We start from the raw sequence: 14904 nt of genomic DNA, 5'->3' as shown, positions 1-14904 counted from the left end.
CCTAACCTAACCTAACCTAACCTAACCCAACCCAACCCAACCTAACCTAACCTAAGCTAACCTAACCAAACCTAACCAAACCTAACCTAACCTAACTTAACCTAACCTAACGTAACCTAACCTAACCTATTCTAACGTAACCTAACCTTACCTGACCTAACCTAACCTAACCTAACCTAACATAACCTAACGTAACCTAACCTAACCTAACCTAACCTAACCTAACGTAACCTAACCTAACCTAACCCAGCCTAACCCAACCCAACCCAACCCAACAACACCCAACCCAACCTAACCTAACCTAACCTAACTTTACCTAACCTAACCAAATTATCCTTACCTAACCTAACCTAACCTAACGTAACCTAACCTAACCTAACCTAACGTAACCTAACCTAACCTAACGTAACCTAACCTAACCTAACCTAACCTAACCCAACCTAACCTAACCTAACCTAACCTAACCTAACCCAACTCAACCCAACCTAACCTAATCTAACCTAACCTAACCTAACCTAACCTAACAAAACCTAACCTAACCTAACCTAACCTAACGACGGTTGCAAGCACTTTCACATTAAATATCGCAGTTCCCGACTTTTAATGGTGAAAAACACTGCATCTCACTAATTGACATTGTTTAATGCGGTTTTACGACGGTTCATATCTTAACCTAACCTAACATTCGCACTTGTATCTAAAAACGCTCTATTACACTGTTTTGTTCACAATTACCATATTTGCATAACCTCACAGTTTTTCACCAACTTATTGCAGTACAGAACGTTGTATCTCGCTAAATGACATTGTTCTTTAAGGTTTCACGATGCTTGCATGCGCTTTTACGAGAATATCACAATATAGCAGTTTCGCACTTGTAACGGTAGAACACGCAGTATTTGGCTTGTTCATGCCGTTTTGTGTGCTTTCACAACATTTCACCTATCGCAGTTTAATACTCGCTATAAAACAACACTATCTCGTTAGATGACGTCGTTTTTGGTAGTTTCACGACGCTACCTAGCTTAAACTAACCTAACCTAACCTAACCTTCGCACTTCTATCGTTAGAAAACGTTTTACTCGCAACTTTACAATGTTTTCTACAAGATTACGGCGGTTTCATGCGCTTTCACATTAGATATCGTAGTTCCCGACTTGTAATGTTGAAAAACACTACATCTCACTAAGTGACATTGCTTAATGCGGTTTTACGACGGTTGATATGTCAACCTAACCTAACATTCGCACTTGTATCTAAAGACGCTAAATTACACTGTTTCGTTCACAATTACAATATTTGCTTGACCTCACAGTTTCTCACCAGCTTATTACAGTACAGAACGCTGTATCTCGCTAAATGACATCGTTCTTTAAGGTTTCACGATACTTGCATGCGCTTTACCGAGAATGTCAAAACATAGCAGTTTCGCACTTGTAACGGTACAACACGCAGTATTTGGCTTGTTCATGCCGTTTTGTGTGCTTTCACATTTTACCTATCGCAGTTTCGTACTCGCAATAAAACAACACTATCTCGTTAGATGACGTCGTTTTTGGTGGTTTCACGACGCTACCTAGCTCAAACTAACATAACTCAACCTAACATAACCTTCGCACTTCTATCGTTAGAAAACGTTTTACTCGCTACTTTACATTGCTTTCTACAACATTACGACGGTTTCAAGCGCTTTCACAATAGATATCGCAGTTCCCAACTTGTAAAGGTGAAAAACACTGCATCTCACGAAGTGACATTGTTTATTGCGGTTTTATGACGGTTCATACCTTAACCTAACGTAACCTAGCCTAACCTAACCCAACCTAACCTAACCTAACCTAACCTAACCTAACCAAACCTAACCTAACGTAACCTAACCTATCCTAACCTAACCTAACCTAACCTAACGACGTTTGCAAGCGCTTTCAGATTAGATATCGCAGTTCCCGACTTGTAATGGTGAAAAACTGCATCTCACTAAGTGACATTGTTTAATGCGGTTTAACGACGGTTCATATCTTAACCTAACGTAACCTAACCTAACCTAACCTAACCTTACCTAACCTAACCTAACCTAACCTAACCGAACCCAACCCAACCTAACCTAACCTAACCTAACCTAAACTAACCTAACCCAACCTAACCTAACCTAACCTAACCTAACCCAACCCAACCCAACCCAACCTAACCTAGCCTAAGCTAACCTAACCAAACCTAACCAAACCTAACCTAACCTAACTTAACCTAACCTAACGTAACCTAACCTAACCTAACCTATTCTAACGTAACCTAACCTTACCTGACCTAACCTAACCTAACGTAACCTAACCTAACCTAACATAACCTAACGTAACCTAACCTAACCTAACCTAAACTAACCTAACGTAACCTAACCTAACCTAACCCAACCTAACCCAACCCAACCCAACCCAACCCAACAACACCCAACCCAACCTAACCTAACCTAACCTAACCTTACCTAACCTAACCAAATTATCCTTACCTAACCTAACCTAACCTAACGTAACCTAACCTAACCTAACCTAACGTAACCTAACCTAACCTAACGTAACCTAACCTAACCTAACCTAACCCAACCTAACCTAACCTATCCTAACCTAACCCAACTCAACCCAACCTAACCTAATCTAACCTAACCTAACCTAACCTAACCTAACCTAACAAAACCTAACCTAACCTAACCTAACCTAACCTAACGACGGTTGCAAGCGCTTTCACATTAGATATCGCAGTTCCCGACTTTTAATGGTGAAAAACACTGCATCTCACTAATTGACATTGTTTAATGCGGTTTTACGACGGTTCATATCTTAACCTAACCTAACATTCGTACTTGTATGGAAAAACGCTCTATTGCACTGTTTCGTTCACAATTACGATATTTGCATAACCTCACAGTTTTTCACCAACTTATTGAAGTACAGAACGCTGTATCTCGCTAAATGACATCGTTCTTTAAGGTTTCACGATGCTTGCATGCGCTTTAACGATAATATCACATTATAGCAGTTTCGCACTTGTAACGGTACAAGACGCAGTATCTGGCTAGTTCATGCCATTTTGTGTGCTTTCCCAATATTTTACCTATCGCAGTTTCGTACTCGCAATAAAACAACACTATCTCGTTAGATGACGTTGTTTTTGGTAGTTTCACGACGCTACCTAGCTTAAACTAACATAACTCAACCTAACATAACCTTCGCACTTCTATCGTTAGAAAACGTTTTACTCGCTACTTTACATTGCTTTCTACAACAATACGACAGTTTCAAGCGCTTTCACATTAGATATCACAGTTCCCAACTTGTAAAAGTGAAAAACACTGCATCTCACTAAGTGACATTGTTTAATGCGGTTTTACGACGGTTCATACCTTAACCTAACGTAACCTAACCTAACCTCACCTAACCTTACCTAACCTAACCTAACCTAACCTAACCTAACCCAACCCAACCCAACCTAACCTAACCTAACATAACCTAAACTAACCTAACCCAACCTAACCTAACCTAACCTAACCTAACCCAACCCAACCCAACCCAACCTAACCGAACCTAAGCTAACCTAACCAAACCTAACCTAACCTAACTTAACCTAACCTAACGTAACCTAACCTAACCTAACCTATTCTAACGTAACCTAACCTTACCTTATCTAACCTAACCTAACGTAACCTAACCTAACCTAACATAACCTAACGTAACCTAACCTAACCTAACCTAACCTAACGTAACCTAACCTAACCTAACCCAACCTAACCCAACCCAACCCAACCCAACCCAACAACACCCAACCCAACCTAACCTAACCTAACCTAACCTTACCTAACCTAACCAAATTATCCTTACCTAACCTAACCTAACCTAACGTAACCTAACCTAACCTAACCTAACGTAACCTAACCTAACCTAACGTAACCTAACCTAACCTAAGCTAACCCAACCTAACCCAACCTAACCTAACCTAACCTAACCTAACCCAACTCAACCCAACCTAACCTAATCTAACCTAACCTAACCTAACCTAACCTAACAAAACCTAACCTAACCTAACCTAACCTAACCTAACGACGGTTGCAAGCGCTTTCACATTAGATATCGCAGTTCCCGACTTGTAATGGTGAAAAACACTGCATCTCACTAAGTGACATTGTTTAATGCGGTTTTACGACGGTTCATATCTTAACCTAACCTAACATTCGTACTTGTATTGAAAAACGCTCTATTACACTGTTTCGTTCACAATTACGATATTTGCATAACCTCACAGTTTTTCACCAACTTATTGCAGTACAGAACGCTGTATCTCGCTAAATGACATCGTTCTTTAAGGTTTCACGATGCTTGCATGCGCTTTAACGAGAATATCACATTATAGCAGTTTCGCACTTGTAACGGTACAAGACGCAGTATCTGGCTAGTTCATGCCATTTTGTGTGCTTTCCCAATATTTTACCTATCGCAGTTTCGTACTCGCAATAAAACAACACTATCTCGTTAGATGACATCGTTTTTGGTGGTTTCACGACGCTACCTAGCTCAAACTAACCGAACCTTCGCACTTCTATCGTTAGAAAACGTTTTATTCGCTACTTTACAATGTTTTCTACAAGATTACGACGGTTTCATGCGCTTTCACATTAGATATCGCAGTTCCCAACTTGTAATGGTGAAAAACACAGCATCTCACTAAGTGACATTGTTTAATGCGGTTTAAGCGCGGTTCATATCTTAACCTAACCTAACATTCGCACTTGTATTAAAAAACGCTCTATTAGACTGTTTCGTTCACAATAAGAATATTTGCATAACCTCACAGTTTTTCACCAACTTATTGCAGTACAGAACGCTGTATCTCGCTAAATGACATCGTTCTTTAAGGTTTCACGATGCTTGCATGCGCTTTCACGAGAATATCACAACATAGCAGTTTCGCACTTGTAACGGTACAACACGCAGTATTTGGCTTGTTCATGCCGTTTTGTGTGCTTTCACAACATTTCACCTATCGCAGTTTCGTACTCGCAATAAAACAACACTATCTCGTTAGATGACGTTGTTTTTGGTAGTTTCACGACGCTACCTAGCTTAAACTAACATAACTCAACCTAACATAACCTTCGCACTTCTATCGTTAGAAAACGTTTTACTCGCTACTTTACATTGCTTTCTACAACAATACGACAGTTTCAAGCGCTTTCACATTAGATATCACAGTTCCCAACTTGTAAAGGTGAAAAACACTGCATCTCACTAAGTGACATTGTTTAATGCGGTTTTACGACGGTTCATACCTTAACCTAACGTAACCTAACCTAACCTCACCTAACCTTACCTAACCTAACCTAACCTAACCTAACCCAACCCAACCCAACCTAACCTAACCTAACCTAACCTAAACTAACCTAACCCAACCTAACCTAACCTAACCTAACCTAACCCAACCCAACCCAACCTAACCTAACCTAAGCTAACCTAACCAAACCTAACCAAACCTAACCTAACCTAACTTAACCTAACCTAACGTAACCTAACCTAACCTAACCTATTCTAACGTAACCTAACCTTACCTGACCTAACCTAACCTAACGTAACCTAACCTAACCTAACCTAACATAACCTAACGTAACCTAACCTAACCTAACCTAACCTAACCTAACGTAACCTAACCTAACCTAACCCAACCTAACCCAACCCAACCCAACCCAACAACACCCAACCCAACCTAACCTAACCTAACCTAACCTTACCTAACCTAACCAAATTATCCTTACCTAACCTAACCTAACCTAACCTAACCTAACCCAACCTAACCTAACCTAACCTAACCTAACCCAACTCAACCCAACCTAACCTAATCTAACCTAACCTAACCTAACCTAACCTAACAAAACCTAACCTAACCTAACCTAACCTAACCTAACCTAACGACGGTTGCAAGCGCTTTCACATTAGATATCGCAGTTCCCGACTTGTAATGGTGAAAAACACTGCATCTCACTAATTGACATTGTTTAATGCGGTTTTACGACGGTTCATATCTTAACCTAACCTAACATTCGCACTTGTATCTAAAAACGCTCTATTACACTGTTTTGTTCACAATTACCATATTTGCATAACCTCACAGTTTTTCACCAACTTATTGCAGTACAGAACGTTGTATCTCGCTAAATGACATTGTTCTTTAAGGTTTCACGATGCTTGCATGCGCTTTAACGAGAATATCACAATATAGCAGTTTCGCACTTGTAACGGTAGAACACGCAGTATTTGGCTTGTTCATGCCGTTTTGTGTGCTTTCACAACATTTCACCTATCGCAGTTTCGTACTCGCAATAAAACAACACTATCTCGTTAGACGACGTCGTTTTTGGTGGTTTCACGACGCTACCTAGCTTAAACTAACATAACTCAACCTAACATAACCTTCGCACTTCTATCGTTAGAAAACGTTTTACTCGCTACTTTACATTGCTTTCTACAACATTACGACGGTTTCAAGCGCTTTCACAATAGATATCGCAGTTCCCAACTTGTAAAGGTGAAAAACACTGCATCTCACGAAGTGACATTGTTTATTGCGGTTTTACGACGGTTCATACCTTAACCTAACGTAACCTAACCTAACCTAACCCAACCTAACCTAACATAACCTAACCTAACCTAACGTAACCTAACCAAACCTAACCTAACGTAACCTAACCTAACCTAACCTAACCTAACCTAACGACGTTTGCAAGCGCTTTCAGATTAGATATCGCAGTTCCCGACTTGTAATGGTGAAAAACTGCATCTCACTAAGTGACATTGTTTAATGCGGTTTTACGACGGTTCATATCTTAACCTAACCTAACATTCGTACTTGTATTGAAAAACGCTCTATTACACTGTTTCGTTCACAATTACGATATTTGCATAACCTCACAGTTTTTCACCAACTTATTGCAGTACAGAACGCTGTATCTCGCTAAATGACATCGTTCTTTAAGGTTTAACGATGCTTGCATGCGCTTTAACGAGAATATCACAACATAGCAGTTTCGCACTTGTAACGGTACAACACGCAGTATTTGGCTTGTTCATGCCGTTTTGTGTGCTTTCACAACATTTCACCTATCGCAGTTTAATACTCGCAATAAAACAACACTAACTCTTTAGATGACGTCGTTTTTGGTAGTTTCACGACGCTACCTAGCCTAAACTAACCTAACCTAACCTAACCTAACCTTCGCACTTCTATCGTTAGAAAACGTTTTATTCGCTACTTTACAATGTTTTCTACAAGATTACGACGGTTTCATGCGCTTTCACATTAGATATCGCAGTTCCCAACTAGTAAAGGTGAAAAACACTGCATCTCACTAAGTGACATTGTTTAATGCGGTTTTACGACGGTTCATACCTTAACCTAACGTAACCTAACCTAACCTAACCTAACCTTACCTAACCTAACCTAACCTAACCCAACCCAATCCAACCTAACCTAACCTAACCTAACCTAAACTAACCTAACCCAACCTAACCTAACCTAACCTAACCTAACCCAACCCAACCCAACCCAACCTAACCTAACCTAAGCTAACCTAACCAAACCTAACCAAACCTAACCTAACCTAACTTAACCTAACCTAACCTATTCTAACGTAACCTATCCTTACCTGACCTAACCTAACCTAACGTAACCTAACCTAACCTAACATAACCTAACGTAACCTAACCTAACCTAACCTAACCTAACGTAACCTAACCTAACCTAACCCAACCTAACCCAACCCAACCCAACCCAACAACACCCAACCCAACCTAACCTAACCTAACCTAACCTTACCTAACCTAACCAAATTATCCTTACCTAACCTAACGTAACGTAACCTAACCTAACCTAACGTAACCTAACCTAACCTAACCTAACCTAACCCAACCTAACCTAACCTAACCTAACCTAACCCAACTCAACCCAACCTAACCTAATCTAACCTAACCTAACCTAACCTAACCTAACAAAACCTAACCTAACCTAACCTAACCTAACGACGGTTGCAAGCGCTTTCACATTAGATATCGCAGTTCCCGACTTTTAATGGTGAAAAACACTGCATCTCACTAATTGACATTGTTTAATGTGGTTTTACGACGGTTCATATCTTAACCTAACCTAACATTCACACTTGTATCTAAAAACGCTCTATTACACTGTTTTGTTCACAATTACCATATTTGCATAACCTCACAGTTTTTCACCAACTTATTGCAGTACAGAACGTTGTATCTCGCTAAATGACATTGTTCTTCAAGGTTTCACGATGCTTGCATGCGCTTTAACGAGAATATCACAATATAGCAGTTTCGCACTTGTAACGGTAGAACACGCAGTATTTGGCTTGTTCATGCCGTTTTGTGTGCTTTCACAACATTTCACCTATCGCAGTTTAATACTCGCAATAAAACAACACTATCTCGTTAGATGACGTCGTTTTTGGTAGTTTCACGACGCTACCTAGCTTAAACTAACCTAACCTAACCTAACCTAACCTTCGCACTTCTATCGTTAGAAAACGTTTTACTCGCAACTTTACAATGTTTTCTACAAGATTACGACGGTTTCATGCGCTTTCACATTAGATATCGTAGTTCCCGACTTGTAATGTTGAAAAACACTACATCTCACTAAGTGACATTGTTTCATGCGGTTTTACGACGGTTGATATGTCAAACTAACCTAACATTCGCACTTGTATCTAAAGACGCTCAATTACACTGTTTCGTTCACAATTACGATATTTGCTTGACCTCACAGTTTCTCACCAGCTTATTACAGTACAGAACGCTGTATCTCGCTAAATGACATCGTTCTTTAAGGTTTCACGATACTTGCATGCGCTTTACCGAGAATGTCAAAACATAGCAGTTTCGCACTTGTAACGGTACAACACGCAGTATTTGGCTTGTTCATGCCGTTTTGTGTGCTTTCACATTTTACCTATCGCAGTTTCGTACTCGCAATAAAACAACACTATCTCGTTAGATGACGTCGTTTTTGGTGGTTTCACGACGCTACCTAGCTTAAACTAACATAACTCAACCTAACATAACCTTCGCACTTCTATCGTTAGACAACGTTTTACTCGCTACTTTACATTGCTTTCTACAACATTACGAAGGTTTCAAGCGCTTTCACATTAGATATCGCAGTTCCCAACTTGTAAAGGTGAAAAACGCTGCATCTCACGAAGTGACATTGTTTATTGCGGTTTTACGACGGTTCATACCTTAACCTAACGTAACCTAACCTAACCTAACCCAACCTAACCTAACATAACCTAACCTAACCTAACCTAACCTAACCAAACCTAACCTAACGTAACCTAACCTAACCTAACCTAACCTAACCTAACGACGTTTGCAAGCGCTTTCACATTAGATATCGCAGTTCCCGACTTGTAATGGTGAAAAACACTGCATCTCACTAAGTGACATTGTTTAATGCGGTTTTACGACGGTTCATATCTTAACCTAACCTAACATTCGTACTTGTATTGAAAAACGCTCTATTACACTGTTTCGTTCACAATTACGATATTTGCATAACCTCACAGTTTTTCACCAACTTATTGCAGTACAGAACGCTGTATCTCGCTAAATGACATTGTTCTTTAAGGTTTCACGATGCTTGCATGCGCTTTAACGAGAATATCACAATATAGCAGTTTCGCACTTGTAACGGTAGAACACGCAGTATTTGGCTTGTTCATGCCGTTTTGTGTGCTTTCACAACATTTCACCTATCGCAGTTTAATACTCGCAATAAAACAACACTATCTCTTTAGATGACGTCGTTTTTGGTAGTTTCACGACGCTACCTAGCCTAAACTAACCTAACCTAACCTAACCTAACCTTCGCACTTCTATCGTTAGAAAACGTTTTATTCGCTACTTTACAATGTTTTCTACAAGATTACGACGGTTTCATGCGCTTTCACATTAGATATCGCAGTTCCCAACTTGTAAAGGTGAAAAACACTGCATCTCACTAAGTGACATTGTTTAATGCGGTTTTACGACGGTTCATACCTTAACCTAACGTAACCTAACCTAACCTAACCTAACCTTACCTAACCTAACCTAACCTAACCTAACCCAACCCAACCCAACCTAACCTAACCTAACCTAACCTAAACTAACCTAACCCAACCTAACCTAACCTAACCTAACCCAACCCAACCCAACCTAACCTAACCTAAGCTAACCTAACCAAACCTAACCAAACCTAACCTAACCTAACTTAACCTAACCTAACGTAACCTAACCTAACCTAACCTATTCTAACGTAAACTAACCTTACCTGACCTAACCTAACCTAACCTAACCAAATTATCCTTACCTAACCTAACCTAACCTAACGTAACCTAACCTAACCTAACCTAACGTAACCTAACCTAACCTAACGTAACCTAACCTAACCTAACCTAACCCAACCTAACCTAACCTAACCTAACCTAACCTAACCCAACTCAACCCAACCTAACCTAATCTAACCTAACCTAACCTAACCTAACCTAACCTAACCTAACCTAACGACGGTTGCAAGCGCTTTCACATTAGATATCGCAGTTCCCGACTTTTAATGGTGAAAAACACTGCATCTCACTAATTGACATTGTTTAATGCGGTTTTACGACGGTTCATATCTTAACCTAACCTAACATTCGTACTTGTATGGAAAAACGCTCTATTACACTGTTTCGTTCACAATTACGATATTTGCATAACCTCACAGTTTTTCACCAACTTATTGCAGTACAGAACGCTGTATCTCGCTAAATGACATCGTTCTTCAAGGTTTCACGATGCTTGCATGCGCTTTAACAAGAATATCACATTATAGCAGCTTCGCACTTGTAACGGTACAACACGCAGTATCTGGCTTGTTCAAGCCGTTTTGTGTACTTTCACAACATTTCACCTATTGCAGTTACGTACATGCAATAAAAGAACACTATCTCGTTAGATGACGTCCTTTTTGGTGGTCTCACGACGCTACATAGCTTAAACTAACATAACTCAAGCTAACCTTCGCACTTCTATCGTTAGAAAACGTTTTACTCGCAACTTTACAATGTTTTCTACAAGATTACGACGATTTCATGCGCTTTCACATTAGATATCGTAGTTCCCGACTTGTAATGTTGAAAAACACTACATCTCACTAAGTGACATTGTTTAATGCGGTTTTACGACGGTTGATATCTCAACCTAACCTAACATTCGCACTTGTATCTAAATACGCTCAAATACACTGTTTCGTTAACAGTTACGATATTTGCTTGACCTCACAGTTTCTTACCAACTTATTACAGTTCAGAACGCTGTATCTCGCTAAATGACATCGTTCTTTAAGGTTTCACGATACTTGCATGCGCTTTAACGAGAATATCACATTAAAGCAGTTTCGCACTTGTAACGGCACAAGACGCAGTATCTGGCTAGTTCATGCCATTTTGTGTGCTTTCCCAATATTTCACCTATCGCAGTTTCGTACTCGCAATAAAACAACACTATCTCGTTAGATGACATCGTTTTTGGTGGTTTCACGACGCGACCTAGCTCAAACTAACCGAACCTTCGCACTTCTATCGTTAGAAAACGTTTTATTCGCTACTTTACAATGTTTTCTACAAGATTACGACGGTTTCATGCGCTTTCACATTAGATATCGCAGTTCCCAACTTGTAAAGGTGAAAAACACTGCATCTCACTAAGTGACATTGTTTAATGCGGTTTTACGACGGTTGATATCTCAACCTAACCTAACATTCGCACTTGTATCTAAATACGCTCAATTACACTGTTTCGTTCACAGTTACGATATTTGCTTGACCTCACAGTTTCTCACCAACTTATTACAGTTCAGAACGCTGTATCTCGCTAAATGACATCGTTCTTTAAGGTTTCACGATACTTGCATGCGCTTTAACGAGAATATCACAATATAGCAGTTTCGCACTTGTAACGGTAGAACACGCAGTATTTGGCTTGTTCATGCCATTTTGTGTGCATTCACAACATTTCACCTATCGCAGTTTAATACTCGCAATAAAACAACACTATCTCGTTAGATGACGTCGTTTTTGGTAGTTTCACGACGCTACCTAGCTTAAAGTAACCTAACCTAACCTAACCTTCGCACTTCTATCGTTAGAAAACGTTTTACTCGCAACTTTACAATGTTTTCAACAAGATTACGACGGTTTCATGCGCTTTCACCTTAGATATCGCAGTTCCCAACTTGTAAAGGTGAAAAACACTGCATCTCACTAAGTGACATTGTTTAATGCGGTTTTACGACGGTTCATACCTTAACCTAACGTAACCTAACCTAACCTAACCTAACCTCACCTAACCTAACCTAACCTAACCCAACCCAACCCAACCTAACCTAACCTAACCTAACCTAAACTAACCTAACCTAACCCAACCTAACCTAACCTAACCTAACCCAACCTAACCCAACCCAACCCAACCTAACCTAACCTAAGCTAACCTAACCTAACCTAACCAAACCTAACCTAACCTAACTTAACCTAACCTAACGTAACCTAACCTAACCTAACCTATTCTAACGTAACCTAACCTTACCTGACCTAACCTAACCTAACGTAACCTAACCTAACCTAACATAACCTAACGTAACCTAACCTAACCTAACCTAACCTAACGTAACCTAACCTAACCTAACCCAACCTAACCCAACCCAACCCAACCCAACAACACCCAACCCAACCTAACCTAACCTAACCTTACCTAACCTAACCAAATTATCCTTACCTAACGTAACCTAACCTAACGTAACCTAACCTAACCTAACCTAACCTTACCTAACCTAACCAAATTATCCTTACCTAACCTAACCTAACCTAACGTAACCTAACCTAACCTAACGTAACCTAACCTAACCTAACGTAACCTAACCTAACCTAACCTAACCTAACCTAACCTAACCCAACTCAACCCAACCTAACCTAATCTAACCTAACCTAACCAAACCTAACCTAACAAAACCTAACCTAACCTAACCTAACCTAACGACGGTTGCAAGCGCTTTCACATTAGATATCGCAGTTCCCGACTTTTAATGGTGAAAAACAATGCATCTCACTAATTGACATTGTTTAATGCGGTTTTACGACGGTTCATATCTTAACCTAACCTAACATTCGCACTTGTATCTAAAAACGCTCTATTACACTGTTTTGTTCACAATTACCATATTTGCATAACCTCACAGTTTTTCACCAACTTATTGCAGTACAGAACGTTGTATCTCGCTAAATGACATTGTTCTTTAAGCTTTCACGATGCTTGCATGCGCTTTAACGAGAATATCACAATATAGCAGTTTCGCACTTGTAACGGTAGAACACGCAGTATTTGGCTTGTTCATGCCGTTTTGTGTGCTTTCACAACATTTCACCTATCGCAGTTTAATACTCGCTATAAAACAACACTATCTCGTTAGATGACGTCGTTTTTGGTAGTTTCACGACGCTACCTAGCTTAAACTAACCTAACCTAACCTAACCTTCGCACTTCTATCGTTAGAAAACGTTTTACTCGCAACTTTAATGTTTTCTACAAGATTACGACGGTTTCATGCGCTTTCACATTAGATATCGCAGTTCCCAACTTGTAAAGGTGAAAAACACTGCATCTCACTAAGTGACATTGTTTAATGCGGTTTTACGACGGTTCATACCTTAACCTAACGTAACCTAACCTAACCTAACCTAACCTTACCTAACCTAACCTAACCTAACCCAACCCAACCCAACCTAACCTAACCTAACCTAACCTAAACTAACCTAACCCAACCCAACCTAACCTAACCTAACCTAACCCAACCTAACCCAACCCAACCCAACCTAACCTAACCTAAGCTAACCTAACCTAACCTAACCAAACCTAACCTAACCTAACTTAACCTAACCTAACGTAACCTAACCTAACCTAACCTATTCTAACGTAACCTAACCTTACCTGACCTAACCTAACCTAACGTAACCTAACCTAACCTAACATAACGTAACCTAACCTAACCTAACCTAACCTAACGTAACCTAACCTAACCTAACCCAACCTAACCCAACCCAACCCAACCCAACAACACCCAACCCAACCTAACCTAACCTAACCTAACCTAACCTTACCTAACCTAACCAAATTATCCTTACCTAACCTAACCTAACCTAACGTAACCTAACCTAACCTAACCTAACGTAACCTAACCTAACCTAACGTAACCTAACCTAACCTAACCTAACCCAACCTAACCTAACCTAACCTAACCCAACTCAACCCAACCTAACCATATCTACCCTAACCTAACCTAACCTAACCTAACCAAACCTAACCTAACCTAACCTAACCTAACCTAACGACGGTTGCAAGCGCTTTCACATTAGATATCGCAGTTCCCCACTTTTAATGGTGAAAAACACTGCATCTCACTAATTGACATTGTTTAATGCGGTTTTACGACGGATCATATCTTAACCTAACCTAACATTCGCACTTGTATCTAAAAACGCTCTATTACACTGTTTTGTTCACAATTACGATATTTGCATAACCTCAGTTTTTCACCAACTTATTGCAGTACAGAACGCTGTATCTCGCTAAATGACATTGTTCTTTTAAGGTTTCACGATGCTTGCATGCGCTTTAACGAGAATATCACAATATAGCAGTTTCGCACTTGTAACAGTAGAACACGCAGTATTTGGCTTGTTCATTCCGTTTTGTGTGCTTTCACAACATTTCAACTATCGCAGTTTAATACTCGCAATAAAACAACACTATCTCGTTAGATGGCGTCGTTTTTTGT

This window comes from Rhipicephalus microplus, chromosome 4 (genome assembly GCF_043290135.1).
Source record: "Rhipicephalus microplus isolate Deutch F79 chromosome 4, USDA_Rmic, whole genome shotgun sequence".
Lineage (NCBI taxonomy): Eukaryota > Metazoa > Arthropoda > Arachnida > Ixodida > Ixodidae > Rhipicephalus > Rhipicephalus microplus.
The sequence above is the reverse complement of the archived record's forward strand: the minus strand, read 5'-3'. Positions refer to the sequence as shown.